Source organism: Eptatretus burgeri, chromosome 7, assembly GCF_056783735.1.
Source record: "Eptatretus burgeri isolate ZD-2024b chromosome 7, Ebu_testis_v1, whole genome shotgun sequence".
Classification (NCBI taxonomy): Eukaryota; Metazoa; Chordata; class Myxini; order Myxiniformes; family Myxinidae; genus Eptatretus; species Eptatretus burgeri.
Genome location: NC_140967.1, coordinates 110,572,641 through 110,593,050, shown reverse-complemented (window position 1 = coordinate 110,593,050; position 20,410 = coordinate 110,572,641). Strand labels below are relative to the sequence as shown.

The following is a 20,410-nucleotide window of genomic DNA, read 5'->3' as shown; positions in this document are numbered from 1 at the left end:
GCGCACCCCCTGGCCGCTACGTGCTGGCACATCCCCTGGCCGCCACGTCCTGGCACACCCCCTGGCCACCACGTGGCAGCGCACCCCCTGGCCGCCGCGTGCTGGCACACCCCCTGGCCACCGCATGCTGGCACACCCCCTGGCCGACGCGTGTTGGCGCACCCCCTGGCCGCCGCGTGTTGGCGCATCCCCCTGGACGCCGCATGCTGGTGCACCCCCTGGCCGCCGCGTGTTGGCGTACCCCCTGGCCGCTGCGTGTTGGCGCACCCCCTGGCCGCCGCGTGCTGGCACACCCCCTGGCCGCCGCGTGTTGGCACATCTACTGACCGCCGCGTCCTGATACGCTCCATGTCTGGCTTCCATCGGCCTGCACACCATGCTTTCCATAGCTTTTTGGCTTTTAAACACACTTTCTCAAATATTTGTTTTTGCAGGACTTCACGTGTGTGCATCTCCATTTTATCCGAGACCACTCTTGCAGCTGTATCTCAAACGTACATATTTGGTTCTGTACGTACCGTGCTGCGGTGGGTGCCTTTCCTTATTTCACAATAACGGGCTGCTCTAACTGTTTGGGAAGTCTTTGCATGGACTCCGCACTGCCTTTGTTTCAACAGTGCTGCCTTTCCCACTGTGCACTTGCTTCGGGTCCAGTTGATCTTCTTACAATGATGTTCGTATGTGTCGTACTGTCGTATAATCGGCTGTCTTTCCATCAATTACGATATGCTACAGTTCTTCCTTTGTCTGACTGGAGCCGAGCATGAGAACTGATTATTGTGAATGATTCTCATTATTGTATTGTAAGTGAATTGTTGTATTGTAAGTGAATTATTGTATTGTAAGTGATTATTGTAAGTGAATGATTGTCAAAAGTGCAGCTTCTTCAAGGGCTGCATACTCCAGGTATGCCTGGTGTTGGCTTAATGGTTCGGGTGGTGGGCTTGGGATCCTAGGATCATGAGTTAAAATCGCACTTGGCTGTTGAATTAATACCAGGTGGGGTTGACTCTGCCCGTCATCCTTCCGAGGTCGGTAAATTGAGTGCCAGCATGCTGGTATCCTGTGTCAGAGTGGCGACCAGTCCAGGATTGTGCCCAATAGCCAAGGAGACTGCTAAGGCAGCAATAACGCTTTGCACAGAGTATGGTCCCAATGGATGGACGGATGGATGGATACTCCAAGAGTTTATACAGTATCCCTCGGATATTACTTTTTGGACGTGTTTTCACAACGAAATTCTGCGGTTTGTTCGAAATTTGCAAAAAACATTTGTACTAAATGTATCGTGCAGAATTCCACTGCATTGTGACGACAATCGATTGTTTGTGTTTATTTATTTGTTCAAAGAACCTTTTAAAGGTCCCATGGAAGCACGGCTTGCTCAAGCATTGAGATATTACGCGAGATGTTCCAAATCGTGTAAGGGAATGTCAAGGATATAATTACGGTCATTACAAGGCAGTGAAAACAAAATGGAAAACGCGAGCGAATGCGTAAACAGACCATTTTTCGCCACATCCCCATTGCTGTCGCGGTGAAAGCAAATTTTCAAAAGGGAGAGGTGGGTGCTGCGAGCAAAGTTATGATGTTGCAGAGATGCACATTGCAATTATGCTCTCTTCAGTGCTGACAACCTGTTGGATTGTTTAGCCGCTTGGCAAGCTGTGCAATTTTCCGGCCTGGCGGGTGGTAACTCCACAAACCGCCGGAAAATGTGCCGTTCGACCGGTGGAGCCGTTCGCGCGTACCGCTCATTTGTGTTCGCCGCACTGACTTCCATGCTGACATCGGTGCTCCTCTTCTAGTTATTTGTCATTAAATGGTTTGACAGTTTCAACATGCAGTCTTTTGGGTTTTTATTCCGCTTGATATTCCACGCATCTGATTGTTTCCATTGGAATACTTCGGTGATGGAGGACCTCAAAGAACAACTCTGTTTTGGGAAGCGTTGATTAGTGAACTCATTAACTGGCTGGATGGCTTCGAGGTAGGGGCACTCGCCTTTGAGCCGTCTAGCCTGGAATTGAATCTTGACCCAGATATGACCTGTCATCCCGGTGTTTCACCTGCCAGGGGTTTCACCTGCATCAATGCGCATGCCATCCCTTGACCAAATGGACATGAAACTGGAAGTCCAGTCTCCAAACGTTAGTTGGTGCACAACGAAAATCCCACGGTGTCCTTCAGGAAGAGTCGGCGAACTATCACTGGCACCTTGAACAAATTACAAATCCTTGCTCCAACTTACAGGGAGCACTCCATCAGCGGCACAGTTGCACTCCCAGCAAATGATGCTACCTCCAGTGATGTACTGTAGAGTATAGAATAAGGCAGAAGAAGACATTGAGTCCCCAAAGTGGATTTCAGTGCGTGATGATTGATAACAATCCGTGAAGCGATCAAACACCTCTCCGATGCACGTCATGGTAACGTTCAGCCATAGTCCTCACCTTGTCTCGGTGTTGCGGTTATATCGTGGTCTTTTTGATGGTATTTCACAAAACTTCGGAAAATCTAATTTATGTCATTAACAAGAAAAAATGAGCAAGCATTAACGATCCTTTTCAAAAATGATATTTCAGTGGATGTTTTTTTTGTTTGTTTTCTTGCGTTTTCTATTGTTTAAAATCACTTGGGAGTGGAAAGTAAGTTTTGATTTCGTGAATTTAAAGGCAGAGACACATTAACCATATATAATGTCAACTTAAGCAGCAGCACAGGAAGGTGAGGTGTGAGAAATGTTGTCTGCCATGTCGAGCTTTTGTAACAAGAAAATATACGAGGGCATGTTGAAAATTAATGCCTCCGATTCTTTTTCTCTAAAACAGAAAAAGGATATTAGAAGGTATTAGATTTTCTCTAAAAAGATAGTAGAATTAAGCAAAGCAAAGTGCAGTCCCTACATTAGTTATTCCCATTACTGGGTGTGAAGTTTCATGAAGCTGACACTCGATGGCTCAGTGATACGTTTGACAATGTCATGTTGCCCAGTGCCCTCTGCCATCTTGACTGTCAGATTTTCATCTCTTTCCCCAAACTTAAAGGCCCTGTCACACCTTGACGATTTAGCCAGCGTATGCCTGATGTATGCAAAATTTGGCTAAAACGCGGGCACGTGTCGAATACGTGATGGGTAAGTTTGTATACATGAAGAGCACGCTGACATACGTCTTTGTACGTTGGCATACGTCGTGGTATGCCGAGCTCGTCGACAAATTTTCCATGCTTGAAATTTTTCGATGTATGCCAGCGTATGACTCACATGTTCCGCATAATGCTGGCCATAAGCTGAAGTCACGTTACGTGATCGTTGGCACACGTTACTTGTATGTTACTCATAAGTCTAAACACGTCAAGGTAATGGTTAGCGTCGGTGTTCCAGACTCCCTGGTTTTCATTTTTTTTTTCTTCTTTGGCATGACAGTGATGTTGACACTTCGACTTATAGTGCGGTTATGATTTAATATAATTAATAGGCTGCCACTCAACAATTTAAATCATAACCGCACTAAAAATCGAAGTGTCAACATCACCGTCATACCGAAAAAAAATAAAAAAAACCAGGGAGTCTGGAACACTGACACTAATCATTACCTCGACGTGCTTCGACTTATGAGTAACGTACAAGTAATGTGTATCGTCGTGTGTCAACGATCGCGTAACGTGCCTACAACTTATGCCAGCGTATGCGGAACATGTGTCATACGCCGTGTACATCGAGAAATTTTCAACATGCTGAAAATTTCTCGACGTACTCGGCGTATGATGACGTATGCCAGCGTACTACGACGTATGCCAGCGTGCACTTAACGTATAGAAAAATTACCCATAACGTATTCGACATGTGCCAGCTTGGTTCGGCAAATTTTTCATACGTCGGCATACGCTGGCTAAAACGTCAAGGTGTGATAGCGGCTTCACACTTCGATGTCTAGTGCGGTTATGATTTGAATCGTCGAGCCGCAGCCTATGAATAGCCTACGCCACGTGATCGTCGGCGATATGCTGCCGCGCACTATGCATAAGTTAGACTATCGTTGGGCATAGGTTGTGAACGCTGACAGCACGCTCAGCATTTGTTGGTATAAGTTATCTATATGTGATTGAAACGTTCTGTGTACGTTACTAATACGTTATGCATACGTCCAACACGTTATTATACGTGCAAAACTTAAAAAAACATCAATAGTTCAGCGTACGCCAGCGTTTTACATACATTTTGATACCTTGTCATACGCTGGCTAAAATGTCAAGGTGTGACATCCCCTTAAGGAACGCCTTCATCGAGAACATTTCTCTTCCGACGATGATGACAATGCTGCTATGAAGCTCTGGTTGAATCATTGAGATGTATAGTTCTCTTGTGATGGCATCTCAATACTACATGAACGTTGGCAGAAATGTGTTGACCACGGTGGTGAGTGCATTGATAATGCAGCACCTTCAGGAAGTATTCACACCCCTCGATATTTTCACATTTTGTTGTGTTCAGCCTGAATTTAAAATGGATTGAATTAAAAAAAAAAAAAAAATTGTTACCGATCCACACAAAATACACCATAATGACAAAGTGAAAACATGTTTTTTGAAATTTTTACAAATTAATTACAAATAAAAATCTGAAATGGCTTTCCTCAATAAGTATTCAATTCCTGGATCCAACCCCTGCTACCCACTCGTTAAAACGTTTCCTCATATTTACCTTCAGTAAGATAAGTTCGGGGTCGTTATTTATCAAAATAACGAATTATTATGCATAAATTATATTGAGGGAATTGCAATAATAACTAGAAGGGCACTCAGTGGAGTGCATTCCACCGCCAGGCTGATTAATTTATTTTGTATCCTTCTGATCGGCCGGATCTGGATTCGGACCTGAACCAAAATTTAATCGGAAAAATGTATCCAAGTTTCGTCCGAATCCGTCCATAACTTTTCAGATATTGAGATGTATATGTATATATGTATATTGTATATAACATGGCTTCCATACCATGTGATCATTGACATCAGCATCAGCAATAAAATATTCTCCATCGGGAGTCCCTCTTATGTTTAAGGGTTTGCATCGATCGGACAAACAGTTGCAGAGAAAAACGTTTTAAAAGTGAAAATATATAGATGTAGATTGTAGACACAGTCAGACACATTAATGGAGGTGGATACTTTGAGAGGTTGTTGGTCTCTGTTCCACCTCCTGAGACTCACTCACATGTGTAGATAGCAGCCAACAACAGCAAGTTACACACGCACGCATGCACACACACACACACACACACACACACACACACACACGGACACACACTGCAATCATCTTGCATACCCTTTGGGGCAACACTAATATAATAAATGTCCATGCATGCCAGGGGAGTGCATGGGTGGAAATTGGATGTTTGGGTTGATTTGGACACCCTTTTTTGAAGATAATAACCGGCTTACCTTCAGTGAAAGTCTTTTCCTTGGTCAGCCCTTGCAGGGGTCTTGGTCGCCATTTTGATTCAGCCTATTGAAACATGCCTAGCCTTGGCCGCACGACCTGCTCTCATGGACTCGATGTAGGACATGGTCGGAATGTTGTTTTGGATTTGGGAGTCGGATGTCTTGGACTCGATGGGTGTCGAAATCTGGAGTGAAATTTGAAAATTAAATAAAAATTACCAATTTGTCAAGCGTTGGATTAATTGTTGGCCCACTAACAGGGAACGTGAGCTGGGTTTGGACCATTTTCCTGTGTGCTATCTGGAGAGATGAGTGTTTCCTGAGAAGATTGAAGTGACTGCTGTGTTTGTATCATCTTCGGTTTTACAATAATCATGTGGCTGAAATGGCGATTAAGATATGCCCGGTCATACCAAACACCGCACAAAGACGTCTGAAGACTTTTTTTTGTAGGAAATGAACACTTTATCTAGCAGTTGGAACTGCTGCTAAGCTCAATTCTGCAGTTTAAAATGTGAAATTCGGCTTTGATTGAGAGATTTCAGAACTTATCACGTTTTAGTTGTAATTAAATAAAGGCACGAACATCGCCTGGAGATGCCTGGAGAGTTGTGAGAGGTGAAGTGGGTTTTGATGGAGGCAAGCATGTGCTGGAGGGGAAGGGAAGGCAGCGTCATATAATATGGCTTTATTATAATTACAACTAAAATGTAGTGGTGGGTTGTTCAATTCCAAAATCAATTCCAAACTTCTCGATTCCAACCATGGAATCAAAAGGAATCAAGAGGTGAACCAGAATCAACGTCGATTCCAAGTACTTTCTCCTCCCGAGAAAGAAGCGTTTCTCCGGGGGAAATTTTTTCATCCCTGTTGGGCATGTTCTCGTTACACATAGCTTGGTAACATATTAATTGAAAATAAAATGTCCCTGGGGCATCCCATCTATACGTGTGTACGTGTGTGTGTGTGTGTGTCATCCAAAACTCCAAAATGATAAAACCTAACAGCCTGAAACTTAACACGCATACTAAGAAAACTCCAAGGAAGTGCAAGAGTGAAAATTGGGTGTCTGAATAAATTAAAACACCCCTTTTGAAGATAATTAACGGCCTTGTTTAATTATATATTTAATTGTTTCATTATATTGTTACGAATTCACGCCCGCCGGCGTGCGATCGGCCGCTCGACTCGAATGGCGGCCGCCTCGCCCACCGGAACGGACAATTCAGTCGTGAACCTCTCGGAACAACGCCGGGCGCTAATCACGGGTGGGGGTTTAACCTCACCACGATCGTGCCAATTGCCCAACCACGCAGGATAGGGTTGCTCGCCAAATTCGATCTACCTAAGTACCTGCACGAATGGTCGACCGGGCGATCGTAGCACGCCACAGGCCGACTCTGGACACGAAGTGCTTAAGCGGTTCGTTCCGTGCTACAGTGATAACTGAGCGGTGTTATCGTCGGCCTTGACGGTTCCGATTAATTACCGGGATGTTGCACCCACTACAAACCCCTTACGTGAAGCAGGATGGAGAGTCAAACAAAGGAAGGGACGCAGCGAAATGGGGAACAAGTTCACACAAGCACGTTTATTCACACACACACACACACACACACACACACACACACACACACACACACACACACACACACACACACACACACACACACACACACACACACACACGCACGGAAGGCACGTATTTACAGTCACAATAATCAAAATGCACATATAAAGCGAAAGAAAGAGTTAAAACCGAATACGCGTACACACGGCAACACTTAAACAGTTCTACTTGTCGGACAGGCGCCACCCACAGTCATTTACACAAACCCAAAGAAAAGAAAGAAAGGAAGTCGCGACTTCCCTTTTGTGGCTGGTGAGTCCCTCTCCCATGACCGTCAGCGTGGTCGCGCCTGGCCCCGACCTCTCTCGCGGCCGGCGAACCCTCTCCGGCACTCCCCGTCCGGACGCGCAGGTCCACCTCACACAGCTGGCGCTGCCGCGTCTCCCGTCCATGCCTTCGTGACAGGGTCGCTTGCCAAGCCGCGGGCGCAGGTCCTCTTCCCTCGAAAACCACTCTCGTACCAACTCGACCAACCCTCGCCCAACCAACGACCAAACCCTCCCCCCCCCAAGGTCTGTCCTGTCCACCTTTTGTAGCGCGGGGCTCCGCCCTTCGTTCTGCCATGTTTTCGGCTCCACCTTCCTTCGACAAGGTTCCCGAAAAGGGGCGTTCCCTCACGCTCTCCCTCCACCCCGCCCCGTGCGAGGGCCGGGGAAGTCAGTCTTGGCTCAGAGCCAGGGAATTATTCCCCCAAAAAGAGGCCCCCACCTTTTCTCACCTTTGACCCCCGGCTCAGATCGCACCTCCCCCACACCGAGTGCGGAGAACTCAAACGGGAGAAACAGGCGGGAAAACCCGCGCATCCTCACAGTTCCTTCCTTGGCGCCTTTGTTTGCCGTTCAGAAGCGGGCGTAGTGGCGAAGATGTGATAGCGTAGATGGTGGAGGTGGCGTTGTTGGCACTGCGATGGGGATGGCATGGTTGTTGAGATGCTGTTTGTTTGAAATAAAAGATAGAACAGAAAAATGTCTAACTGGAGGATCGCAGCCCGAATGGATCACATAAATTCCCTCTATACAACGGGTTTGGGCTAACTACACATGTACCTGTGGAGATATCTCACCGGAGGGCCCTTTATGGTGTAATGCGAATTTCCACAGCCGTAACAATATTCATTGTTATTATTTATTTAATTATATTTTATTCTGGGTCTTTGGGGTCATTTGGTTATTCAGGGTGTTTTGGGCCTTTTGAGTCTTCCGGTATGCCTGGTGTTGCCTTGAATGGTTAGGGTGGCATGCTTTGCATCTGAGGGTCCTGAGTTCAAATCCTGCTTCCGTTAAATTAATACCAGGTGGGTTTGATTCAGCCTGTCATCCTTCCAAGGTCGACAAAATGAGTTCCCGCTTGCTGGGATGATTAAGCCATTTGAGTATCCTGTGTCGGAGTGGCGACCCATTCAGGATTGTGCCCAATTGCCCAGGAGACTGCTTAAGCACCACTGATGCTCTGTGCAGAGTATGTTCCTGATGGATGGATTGCTATGCCACTCCAAGTTGAGCTCAGGTGCATCCAATTTCCTTTGATCGTCCTTGAGATGTCTCTACAACCTGATTGTAGTCCACCTGTGGCCAATACAATTGATTGGACATGATTTAGAAAGAAACACCTTTCTATATAAGGTCCCATAGTTGACAGTGCATGTCAGAGCAGAAACTCTCCCAGGAAGTCCAAGGAACTGTTTGGAGAACTCCGAGATAGAATTGTGAGGAGGATTAAATCTGGGGAAGGATATAAAACAATATCTAGAGTGTTGAAAGTTCTCAAGAGCACACTGAGCACAATCATTAGGAAATGGAAATAATATGGAACTACTCAGACTCTTTCTAGAGCTGGCCATCTGACCAAACTGAGCAACAAGGCAAGAAGGTCCCTGGTCAGGAAGATGACCAAGAACCCAATGACCACTCTGACAGAACTACAGAATTTCTTGGCTGAGATGGGAGAACCTGCCGGAAGTAAAACAGTCTCTGCAGCACGTCACAAAATCTAGGCCTTGTGGGAGAGTGGCAAGACAGAAGCCACTCCTGAGAAAAAGGCACACCTGGAGTTTTCAAAAAGGCACCTGAAAGACCCGGAGAGCATGAGGGAAAAGATTCTGTGGTCTGATGAGACGACAATTGAACTCTTTGGCCTGAATGCAAAGCGCTACATCTGGCGGAAACCGAGCACAGCTCATCACCCTTCAAACACTATCCCTATCGTGAAGCATGGTGGTGGCAGCATCATGCTATGGGGATGCTTTTCAGCAGCAGGGACTGGGAGACTTGTAACGATAGAGGGAACAATGAATGGAGCCAAGTGCAGGTAAATCCTTGAGGAGAACCTGCTTCAGAGTGCAGAATCATTTTAATGTTTACGGGTGATTGAGTCATGAGAAAAGGAATGTTATTAAGCAGAAGCAGAAGGCATTTATTAGGTCTAAAATAACAGGACTGGAGTTAGATATATATATATATATATATATCACTATCGTAGTAAACAGAGGCAAGATAAGAAAATAACTCCGTAAGCCAAAAGAGAGTACGAGAAAGACATCTCTAAGAATATTATACACGAGCAAGTACCACCCATCGTTTCTGTAAAGCATTTGATTCAGTGAATTGGGATGCCCTCTGGAGGATTCCTGGTCTTCATGGGGTGCACCAAAACTGATCGATCTGATGTCTGAACTCTACTCTGGTACTGGGAGTGCTGTGAGATATGGTGGTACCATCTCTGACTTATTTCCAGTTGTTACTGGAGTGTGTACTGGCCCCCACACTTTTCAGCACTTGTATGGACTGGATTTTAGGGAGGATGTCGGAGAGATCAAGCTGTGACGCATCGTTTGGGAATGTCAAGATCTCTGACCTTGATTTCGCAAATGATGCAGTCATCTTTGTGGAGACTCTGAATATCCTTTTGGGGGCCCTCGAGGTGCTGAATGAGGAGTCGGAACCGCTGGGATTACGGGTTTCCTTGGTCAAAACTAAGATCCAGGCTTTCAATGACATCATGGATGCTGCTGTCCTGTCTGTGCGTGTTTGTGTTGAGGACATTGAGGTCGTTGAGAGATTCACTTACCTTGGCAGTGTTTTTTATGTCTCTGCCGGCTGTGAGCCAGAGGTCAACAGACGTCTGTGTCGGGCCTGGGGAGTCATGGATTCACTGGATCATAGGAAATGGCGCTGCCGGTACCTGTGTGGGAGGACGAAAGTCCGAGTCTTCAGGTCCTTGGTGCTTCCAGTCTTGCTCTATGGATGTGAGACTTGGACTCTGACCAGGGATCTGAGACGTAGATATATATCTGTGTGTGGTTGTATGTGTAGGTATATATGTTGGATGGTGTTAATGTTTGAGATTGTGCAGTGTGTGTGTGTGTGTGTGTGTGTGTGTGTGTGTGTGTGTGTGTGTGTGTGTGTGTGTAGGTATATGTGTTGGATGGTGTTAATGTTTGAGATTGTGCAGTGTGTGTGTGTGTGTGTGTGTGTGTGTGTGTGTGTGTGTGTGTGTGTGTGTGTGTGTGTGTGTGTGTGTGTGTGTGTGTGTGTGTGTGTGTGTAGGTTTATATGTTGGATGGTGTTAATGTTTGAGACTGTACAATGTGTGTGTGTGTGCGTGTATGTGTATGTGTATGTGTATGAGTATGTGTGTGTATTTATGTGTTTGTGTCTGTACATGTGTGTGTGTTTGTGTTTGTGTTTGTGTATGTGTGTGTGTGCGTGTATGTGTAGGTATATGTGTTCGATGGTGTTAATGTTTGAGATTGTACAGTGTGTGTGTGTGTAGGTTTATATGTGTGTGTGTGTGTGTGTGTGTGTGTGTGTGTGTGTGTGTGTGTGTGTGTGTGTGTGTGTGTGTGTGTGTGTGTGTGTGTGTGTGTGTGTTGGTTTATATGTTGGATGGTGTTAATGTTTGAGATTGTACTGTGTGTGTGTGTGTATGTGTGTGTGTCGATATAAATGTTCGATGGTGTTAATGTTTGAGATTGTACATTTTGTGTGCCTATTCGGGTTTCCCGTTTTTTGTTGCCAAAAATCATCAGTTTTTTGTTATCATCCAGTTATTTTCACCGAGACTTTTGAACGTTTGAAAACATCTGTCGGGATCATAACCCAAACTCTGCAATGTCGATATAATGGCAGAAATGGTGGAGGGTGGGTGGGGGGGGCTATGTGCTCGATTTGGAGTTCGTGTGCAGTTCATATTAATTTTGCGCAACCACCATAAATGTATTCTATTGCGCCCTACTAATCGGAAAAACGATGTTGCCATTTTTTCTGTTGACCTTTAGTGACCTTCCCTCAAGGTCAAAGGTCAAGCGTCATGACAGTGACCATACTTCATTCAAAGTATATCGACCTTGGTACCAAAATCTGCCAAATTTCACAAGGAACATTGAATATGCCATTTGTTTTGTCATTTGACCTCTCAGATGTTTTTCAACAGACAAATTATCATATAAATGACATAATTAGAGATAAAAAATATGCATAATTCGCATATAGTCTTCACCATACACATAAAGCCCATTACATATATTATGTTTGTTCTTTTCAGGGACTTTCCAGTCAATTTCCATGACTTTCCAGGCCTGGAAATTGAAAATGAAATTCCATGACTTTTCCTGGATTTTCCAGGCCGCGGGAACCCTGTACACATTAATTATAATTTTGGATTATTTGATTAATAATTATTTGACTTGTTTCAATTATATGATCGATTTGCCCTTGCCCCAATAATGGTTTTTAATATTTGTCTGTGACAGAAATGTGAATCATCTGGACATCAGCTTGAAGATGGAATTTCAGAGACCGGACAGTCCTTCCAACGCCAAAAGACCACGGCAGGAGACCAATTTCAAACTCTGCATAGTATGTCAAAGGCTTGCCAGTGATAGACTTGTAACAGAGCCAGAATCTGAATCATATTCAAGGTTTTTGAGTTTCGTTCACAAACGTAGGCAGTATGGAGATGGTGAATTCCCCGAGATTAACCGCAGATTGGAAAATGTTACAGACACAGACTTGGAAGCCAACAAAGCAAAATGGCACCACAAAAGCTACAGTGAGACGTGTCACACCGGTCACCTTGAACGCGCTAGAAAGCGTTATGAGAAGGCATGTCAACAGCAAGAAAGTCTGCAACTTCAGAAAAAAAAACGTCGTCGCCCTAACTGCTCTCGTGCAAGTAATCAAAACGAACAAGCAGTAGCTGCTTCTAACCAAACTGACACTCTCCGTTTCACACGATCTGCAACCCCAAGATACAATAAGGAGTTGTGCTTCTTTTGTCTACAAGATAACAGTCAAGAATTACACGAGGTTTCCTCATTCATTGCAGGGGAGAAAATACTGAAAGCTTTTGAACAGAGTGCCAATGAGACATGGAAAGTGCAACGAAGTGCTGCTCTCAATGCGGACGACACTCGTGCTATTGAAGTGGAGTATCACCTGGCAAGTTGGGTGAAGCATGTTCAGCGAGCACCAAAACGAGACAGCCAGGACAGGCAACGGCCAGCAGAAGACACAAATGTTGGTGTAATTGCATCAGACATTGAGTTTCTTAGCCCGGTCAAAAGCCTTCTCACAGATGGTACGGAGCTCAACATGTAGGAACTACACAGCACGTACTGCAGCATTCTTGAACACACAGGGTGTGAACATACTACCACAAGTACGTGATGTGAGGCAAAAAATATCCTCCCATATAGACAATGTTCACGGCGTGATGCCGCCATAGAAGATGCAATGGCAAAGAATACTGATAGTAAAATACACCAACTGTTTCATAGTGCTTCGATTCTAAGAGAAGCTACAGCTGATGAGGTCAAGAAATCATGGGAATTTGATGGAGAATTGACAATTGATGATTCAGAAAAGCATGTGCCTAAAGCCCTATAGTCCTTCATCCGTTGGCTACTGCAAGGACCAGCCACGAGCATTCACACAGCAGTACGTTCAGCCAGCGTTCACCAAGATGTCCTAGTCATGAGTCAAAACATCATGTACTCCTACAAGTCAAAACGCCAAGACGAGTACAAACTGAGTACAAACCGAGTACAAATTTGTGACGAACTACTAATAATTAACATTATCTAGAGACGGGATGTGCTGGCTATATATATATATATATATATATATATATATATATATATATATATATATATATATATATATATATATATATATATATATATGTATATATGGCCCGGATATATGTTTAATGAGGTACATGTATGCTAACTATACATATGTTGATCTCTAATTAGCTCATTTGCATGTTGCCAAAAAAATTAATGGTCAAATGACGAAACAAATGTCATATCCAATGTTCATTGTGAATTTTGCCACATTTTGGCACCAAGGTCGAGATACTTTGAATGAAGTATGGTCATTGTAATGATGCATGACCTTTGACCTTGAGGCAAGGTCACTAAAGGTCAACAGAAAAAATGGCAACATCATTTTTCCGGTGAGTGGGACCAAAAAGAATACATTCACAGTGGTTGCCACAAATTGACATGAACTGCAAACGAAACTACATCGCCCCCCCCCCACTAAAAGGAGAAAAGAAGGGATCATTCAGCTGCAACAGTAAACGTTGCTTATTATGTCTCGGTGCGCGAGCGCACGCGCACACACACACACACACACACACACACACACACACACACACACACACACACACACACACACACACACACACACACACACACACACACACACACACACACACACACACACACACACACACACACACACACACACACACACACACATTTCTTCCTTGGTATTTTTTCCCCCTCTCTCCTTAAATCACTGGATTTGACAATTACTCCAAATTGCCATTTCTAAATTACAATGCCCCAAGCTGGGACACCTGGAGTTGCTTTGGAAACAATTTCATGTCTGAAATGTAATGTAAAGTGCTTCAAATTACTGATGTACGGGATCCTTATTTAACGCCTTGCTTGTGATTTGTCTTGTTTACAAACTGAACAGTGAAGGCTCCATTGTCCGCCCAACTAAGTTTGTGTTTGTGTTGTGTTATTTTTTTTTCTCCAAGGGAAGAGAATTGAGCCTTTTGTTACATGAGTGTTCACGTGTACATCATGCGAGCTGTTTTGTGGACCATTTAATCTGATAATGTGATGGTGGTTCGTTGGGAAAGCATGAAATGGTATGTAAGGAGGATGGATGTAATCCCTATGATTTGGGTTCCAAAAGGGCGTCCGCATGAACAACATGCTGGATGGAATTGGAAGGACAAGGTAAAAACGAACACGGATTGTCCACTTCTTGGAGTGATATGACTCACCTGAGACCACCTTTTGGGATCTTGGGAGGTTTTTTTTATCCTTAAATGTTTTGTTTTTTTTGTTCAAATTCTCTGGTTTATATGTGGACTGCTTCTATAATTGTGGTACCCTGATTGTCATGTGTCTACATTCAGTTGTGAGATTGAAAAAACGGGTGACTCACAGATTATACACTGCCATGTTTGCTTGTTTAGCCGCACTTATCAAAGGTGTCTCAATGACCAGGACAATGGGTGAAACAACCTGTGAACACCTGGTGGACTTCAAAATCTGTGAACCTACCAATTTCATCGCTCACTGACTTTTATTTTATCGATTCGTTCAAAATTAACAGATTTATAAATAATCTGTGATATCGAAAGACACATGATGCTCTGCGCTCCTCCGGATAAAGGTCAGGATTTTTGGTCCGACGGGGATGACCAGCAATGGAAATACAATTGAACAGACGAGAAAAATAGACGAATGAAAAATCGGTCTGTTTTCTAACCCTAACCCGAACAACTTGGCTCGATGAACCGATCACTGCTCGACCATACGTGGATTATGTACTTTACAAACGGCTTCCCTGGATGCTGCAGAGTCTTATGCTCACTCATCACAGTCAGGTTGATGACCTCTGATTTCCATTGCCTCCAACTTCCCCCCTTTTCGAGGATACACACATTATTATAGTCACACCCACCTTGTTAACCTATAAAAATACAAGCTTACTGCTCATCTGCAGAAGTAGAGACTCCACTTTTTCTTTTCTCCAATGTGTGAAATCGCCTCCGTGGACTCCCAATCTTGCCTCCAGGAATTCAAGATGACAGGACACCAGCATCCATGTTGTCTTCCACACTCGCTCTCATTCAAACTCATCAGAGTGGTAAACTTCTGAGATGTTACCTGTTCGTCCTTGCCAACTCTTCATGAAGGACCCCGTGGGAACTTTAACATTCAACAACTAATGCAGCAGACATCCCGTCTGCTGGTATTTGTTGGTATAGACGTTAAACTGAACATCTAGTCTGCTGGTATTAGTTGGTATTGACGTTAAACTGGACATCCCATCTGCTGGTATTAGTTGGAATAGACATTAAACTGGACATCCAGTCTGCTGGTATTAGTTGGAATAGACGTTAAACTGGACATCTCGTCTGCTGTTATTAGTTGGAATAGACATTAATCTGGACATCCCGTCTGCTGCGATTTGTTGGTATTGATGTTAAACTGAACATCTTGTCTGCTGGTTTTGGTTTGTGTCGACATTAATCTGGACATCCCATCTGCTGGTATTTGTTGGTCTAGACGTTAAACTGAACATCTTGCCTGCTGGTATTAGTTGGTATAGACGTTAAACTGGACATCCCATCTGCTGGTATAAGTTGGTATTGACATCAATCTGGACATCAGTCTGCTGGTATAAGTTGGTCTCGACATTAATCTGGACATCCCATCTGCTGGTATTGGTTTGTATAGACATTAATCTGGACATCCCATCTGCTGGTTTTAGTTGGTATAGACGTTAATCTGGACATCCCCTCTGCTGGCATTAGTTGGAATAGACGTTAAACTGAACATCCAGTCTGCTGGTATGAGTTGGTATTGATGTTAAACTGCACATCCCATCTGCTGGTATTCGTTGGAATAGACGTTAAACTGGACATCCCATCTGCTGACATTAGTTGGTAGAGATGCTAAACTGGACATCCCATCTGCTGGTATTAGTTGGTATTGATGTTAAACTGGATATCCCATCTGCTGGTATTAGTTGGTTTAGACATTAATCTGGACATCCCATCTGCTGGTATTAGTTGGAATAGACATTAAACTGAACATCTATTCTGCTGGTATTAGTGGGAATAGACGTTAAACTGGACATCTCGTCTGCTGTTATTAGTTGGTATAGACATTAAACTGGACATCCCATCTGCTGACATTAGTTGGTAGAGACGCTAAACTGGACATCCCATCTGCTGGTATTAGTTGGTATTGATGTTAAACTGGATATCCCATCTGCTGGTATTAGTTGGTATAGACATTATTCTGGACATCCCTTCTGCTGGTATAAGTTGGAATAGACATAAAACTGAACATCTATTCTGCTGGTATTAGTTGGATATAGACGTTAAACTGGACATCTCGTCTGCTGTTATTAGTTGGAATAGACATTAATCTGGACATCCCATCTGCTGCGATTTGTTGGTATTGATGTTAAACTGAACATCTTGTCTGCTGGTATTTGTTGGTATAGACAATCATCTGGACATCCCGTCTGCTGCGATTTGTTGGTATAGACAATAATCTGGACATCCCGTCTGCTGGTATTTGTTGGTCGAGACGTTAACCTGAACATCTCGTCTGCTGTTATTAGTTGGAATAGACATTAATCTGGACATCCCGTCTGCTGCTATTTGTTGGTATTGATGTTAAACTGAACATCTTGTCTGCTGGTATTGGTTTGTGGAGACATTAATCTGGACATCCCGTCTGCTGGTATTTGTTGGTCTAGACGTTAAACTGAACATCTTGTCTGCTGGTATAAGTTGGTATTGACATTAATCTGGACATCCGGTCTGCTGGTATGAGTTGGTATAGACATTAATCTGGACATCCCGTCTGCTGGTATGAGTTGGTATAGACATTAATCTGGACATCCCATCTGCTGGTATTAGTTGGAATAGACGTTAAACTGGACATCCCATCTTCTGGTATTAGTTGGCATAGATGTTAAACTGGATATCCCATGTGCTGGTATTAGTTGGAATAGATGTTATACTGGATATCCCATCTGCTGGTATTAATTGGTATTGATGTTAAACTGGATATCCCATCTGCTGGTATTAGTTGGTATAGATGTTAAACTGCATATCCCATCTGCTGGTATTTGTTGGTATAGATGTTAAACTGGACATCCCATCTGCTGGTATTAATTGGTATTGATGTTAAACTGGATATCCCATCTGCTGGTATTAGTTGGTATAGACGTTGAACGACATCCCATCTGCTGGTATTACTTGGTATAGACGTTAAACTGGAATCCCATATGCTGGTATTAGTTGGTATAGACGTTAAACTGGACATCCCATCTGCTGGTATGAGTTGGTATAGACGTTAAACTGGAATCCCATATGCTGGTATTAGTTGGTATAGACGTTAAACTGGACATCCCATCTGCTGGTATGAGTTGGTATAGACGTTAAACTGGACATCCCATCTGCTGGTATGAGTTGGTATAGACGTTAAACTGGACACCCCATCTGCTGGTATTAGTTGGTATAGACGTTAAACTGACGGATAGACGTTGGACTCTTCCGGTTCCGGGTTTGGAGCGTCGAGAGGTCTCCTTCAGGGCTCTCTGCTGTCGATTTCAAGGTTAAGTTTCCGGTCGTTATTTGTCCCGTTTTAACTGTTTATTTTTCTCATCTTCATGTTATTGTGTGTTCCTAGTTCGGTTTTGTTTCAAAAATCGTGCTATTTTGTGAGTTTTTGTCGACGTTATCTAACTGGGTTTTTGAGGCCTTGGCTTGAGACTTGAGGCCGACCGGTTCCCCTCGGTGTACGATCGTTTTATTTGTTTTTTCTCCCCATTACCTTCACTTTCTATCTTCCCCTCTTTCCTCAGTCCCCCATTTCTCCCAACGAATCACTCTATTTCTTGTCTTTAATAAAAACAAACAAACAAAAAAAACGCTACCTTTCTCCTGGATCTGCTTCTTCTTCATCTTCATCTTTTCTTCCTTTTATCTTCCTCTTCTTCTTTCTCGATTTTTTCTGCAACCCTTCCATGACCTTATCTGTTGAAAACTCTCTCAAACAATAATAATAACAAAAACGATCTCGAATAATACTTCATCTTCCTCTCTCACACATGTGGAACTCTTTACTGTTTCATAATGCACTACTCTTCTGCTATTTTAACAGACTGCTCTCATTTCGACCTCTCCTTCATTCCTTGCCTAAAAAGTCCAACTGTGACAGCGTTTCTTCTTCTCCATTCTCTGAATTCGTCTTTATTGCATCGATCAAGAATTGTGTTAAATCGCATCACTGACCTAAAACTTTAAAAAAAAAACCCACTTTGCTATGAATGTTCGCTTTACATCAACCATTCTTTTTTCCAACTTCAGTACCAACTCACCCCTCTCACCCCTCACTCTCAAAGCAACCATCCCACTCTTCTCCCACCAAGCCTCCCTCTCACCTCTCTCAAAAATTCCCCCCTCTCCTTTCTCCCACCATTCATCCCCCTCATTCATCCTTCTTAAAGTTGCGCCCCTCTCATCCACAAAGCTGCCTCCTTCCACTCCCCTCTCACCTCCATCTCTTCACTCCACCTCCTTAAATCCTCAACAGCCCTCTTTCCCCTCTCTTGTCCCCCCTCTCCCCCAGCACCACAGAGCCTTTTCTCCTCCTCATTCGGCCCCCTCCCCGAGCTATTCTGCAATCCCCCACACTCTTTCAACAACCCTCCTTTCCTCCCCCCCCTCGTCCCTTGTCCTACCCTCCCCCTCCCCCCCACTTCTTGCACCCAAAGCCTCCTCCTCTAACTCTTCATTAAATGTGTGGACCTCAAATATCTGGGGCCTTCGCTCAAACCTTTCAGATATTTCCATACAGGTAATCACTGACAAACCAGACATAATCTGCCAAACAGAAACTTTCCTCCCCCAAGATGTGTCTGACTCCCAAGTATCTCTCCCATGTTAATCCCCCCTCCGGTATGACAGACGTGAGCCTCGTCCTGGTGGAGGAGTTGCTCTCTTCATCAAAAATCTATTCCTCACTCTCCATGCACTGCTCTCACTCCCCCACACCCCCTGGAATACCTCTGGCTACGGCTTCCCCTCCACTCACACCTCATGTTTATATGTGTACTGTACCGTCCACCGAACAGTGATGACTTCATCTACACCTCACTATCCGAAAACATGGACCAACTTCTATCTTCTCATCCAAACTCTCTCTTAAGTCACAAGTGGTGACTTTAGTTGCCATCATGCCAGTTGGCGAGGTGTGGTTACCTCTGTCACCTGTCATGGCACCTCAGCGAAAGCTTTCTGCGACTCATTGGGACTGACTCAATCAGTCAACTTCCCGACCCAGATCTCAACCAATGGTACTCCATCTCTTCTGGATTTGATTTTCACAAATTTCCCTGAAAATATCTGCTGCTCTTCCTCCGCTCTAATCGGTTCTTCTGACCACGTCCTTGTCAAAGTGGACATCTCTCTGGCTGTTATCAGAGATCCACCTCACCGCACTCGAGTCTGGCATTTCACTCAAGCCGACTGGCAGGGTCTCCAATCAGCCATCAAACTTATAGACTGGTCTCCTATCGCTACTTTCTCAAACATCAACTCCTCCTGGGAATTCTTTCAAAGAAACGACATGCTCTCCATCATGCACAGATTTATCCCCTCTCGTCTTCAGTTGTCCTACCCTTCCTCCCGCCCTTGGTTTACTGAAGCTTGTGGCGAGGCAGTTGTCCTGAAACAACTTGCCTTTTCCTCATGGAAAGCAAACCCAACTGAGGGCAATCTCAGTTCCTTCCTTAAAGCTCGGAACAAGTGTGTATCTACCCTCAGGAGAGCCAGAAAACAACATCTTTCTAATCTCAAGTCTAACCTCTCAAACCTCTCTCCCTCCTCAAAATCCTGGTGGCATCTATTCAAATCTGTTTCTGGTGTATGTTCCCCCTCCATCCCCTCCCTTACCTCAAATGGCCGCACTGCTGATACCGCACGTGAAAGAGCTGAATGTCCAAACTCGGTGTTTGCAGCTAAATCTTGTGTCCAAAAACCATCACTTTCTCTACCCACTTTACCCAGTCACACCCAACTGTCCCTGCACTCTGTCCTTTTCTCCTGAAAAGGTGGAGAGCTTGCTGTCAAACCTCGACTCAGATTCTGCAACAGGTGCAGACGGCATCAGCCCATGTGTTCTCAAAGACTGCTCTTCTGCTCTTGCTCACCCTCTCTCTGTTCTCTTCACACTCTCATTTGCTCAAGGTCATCTGCCATCTGCTTGGAAATCTGCAAACATCACTG

At 44.3% G+C, this 20,410-nt stretch overlaps 1 pseudogene; it reads left to right on the top strand.

Moving 5' to 3' along the window:
* Positions 1 to 3,132: 3,132 nt before the first annotated feature.
* On the top strand, positions 3,133 to 13,155 carry LOC147024092 (uncharacterized; annotated as a pseudogene).
* Positions 13,156 to 20,410: the final 7,255 nt, after the last annotated feature.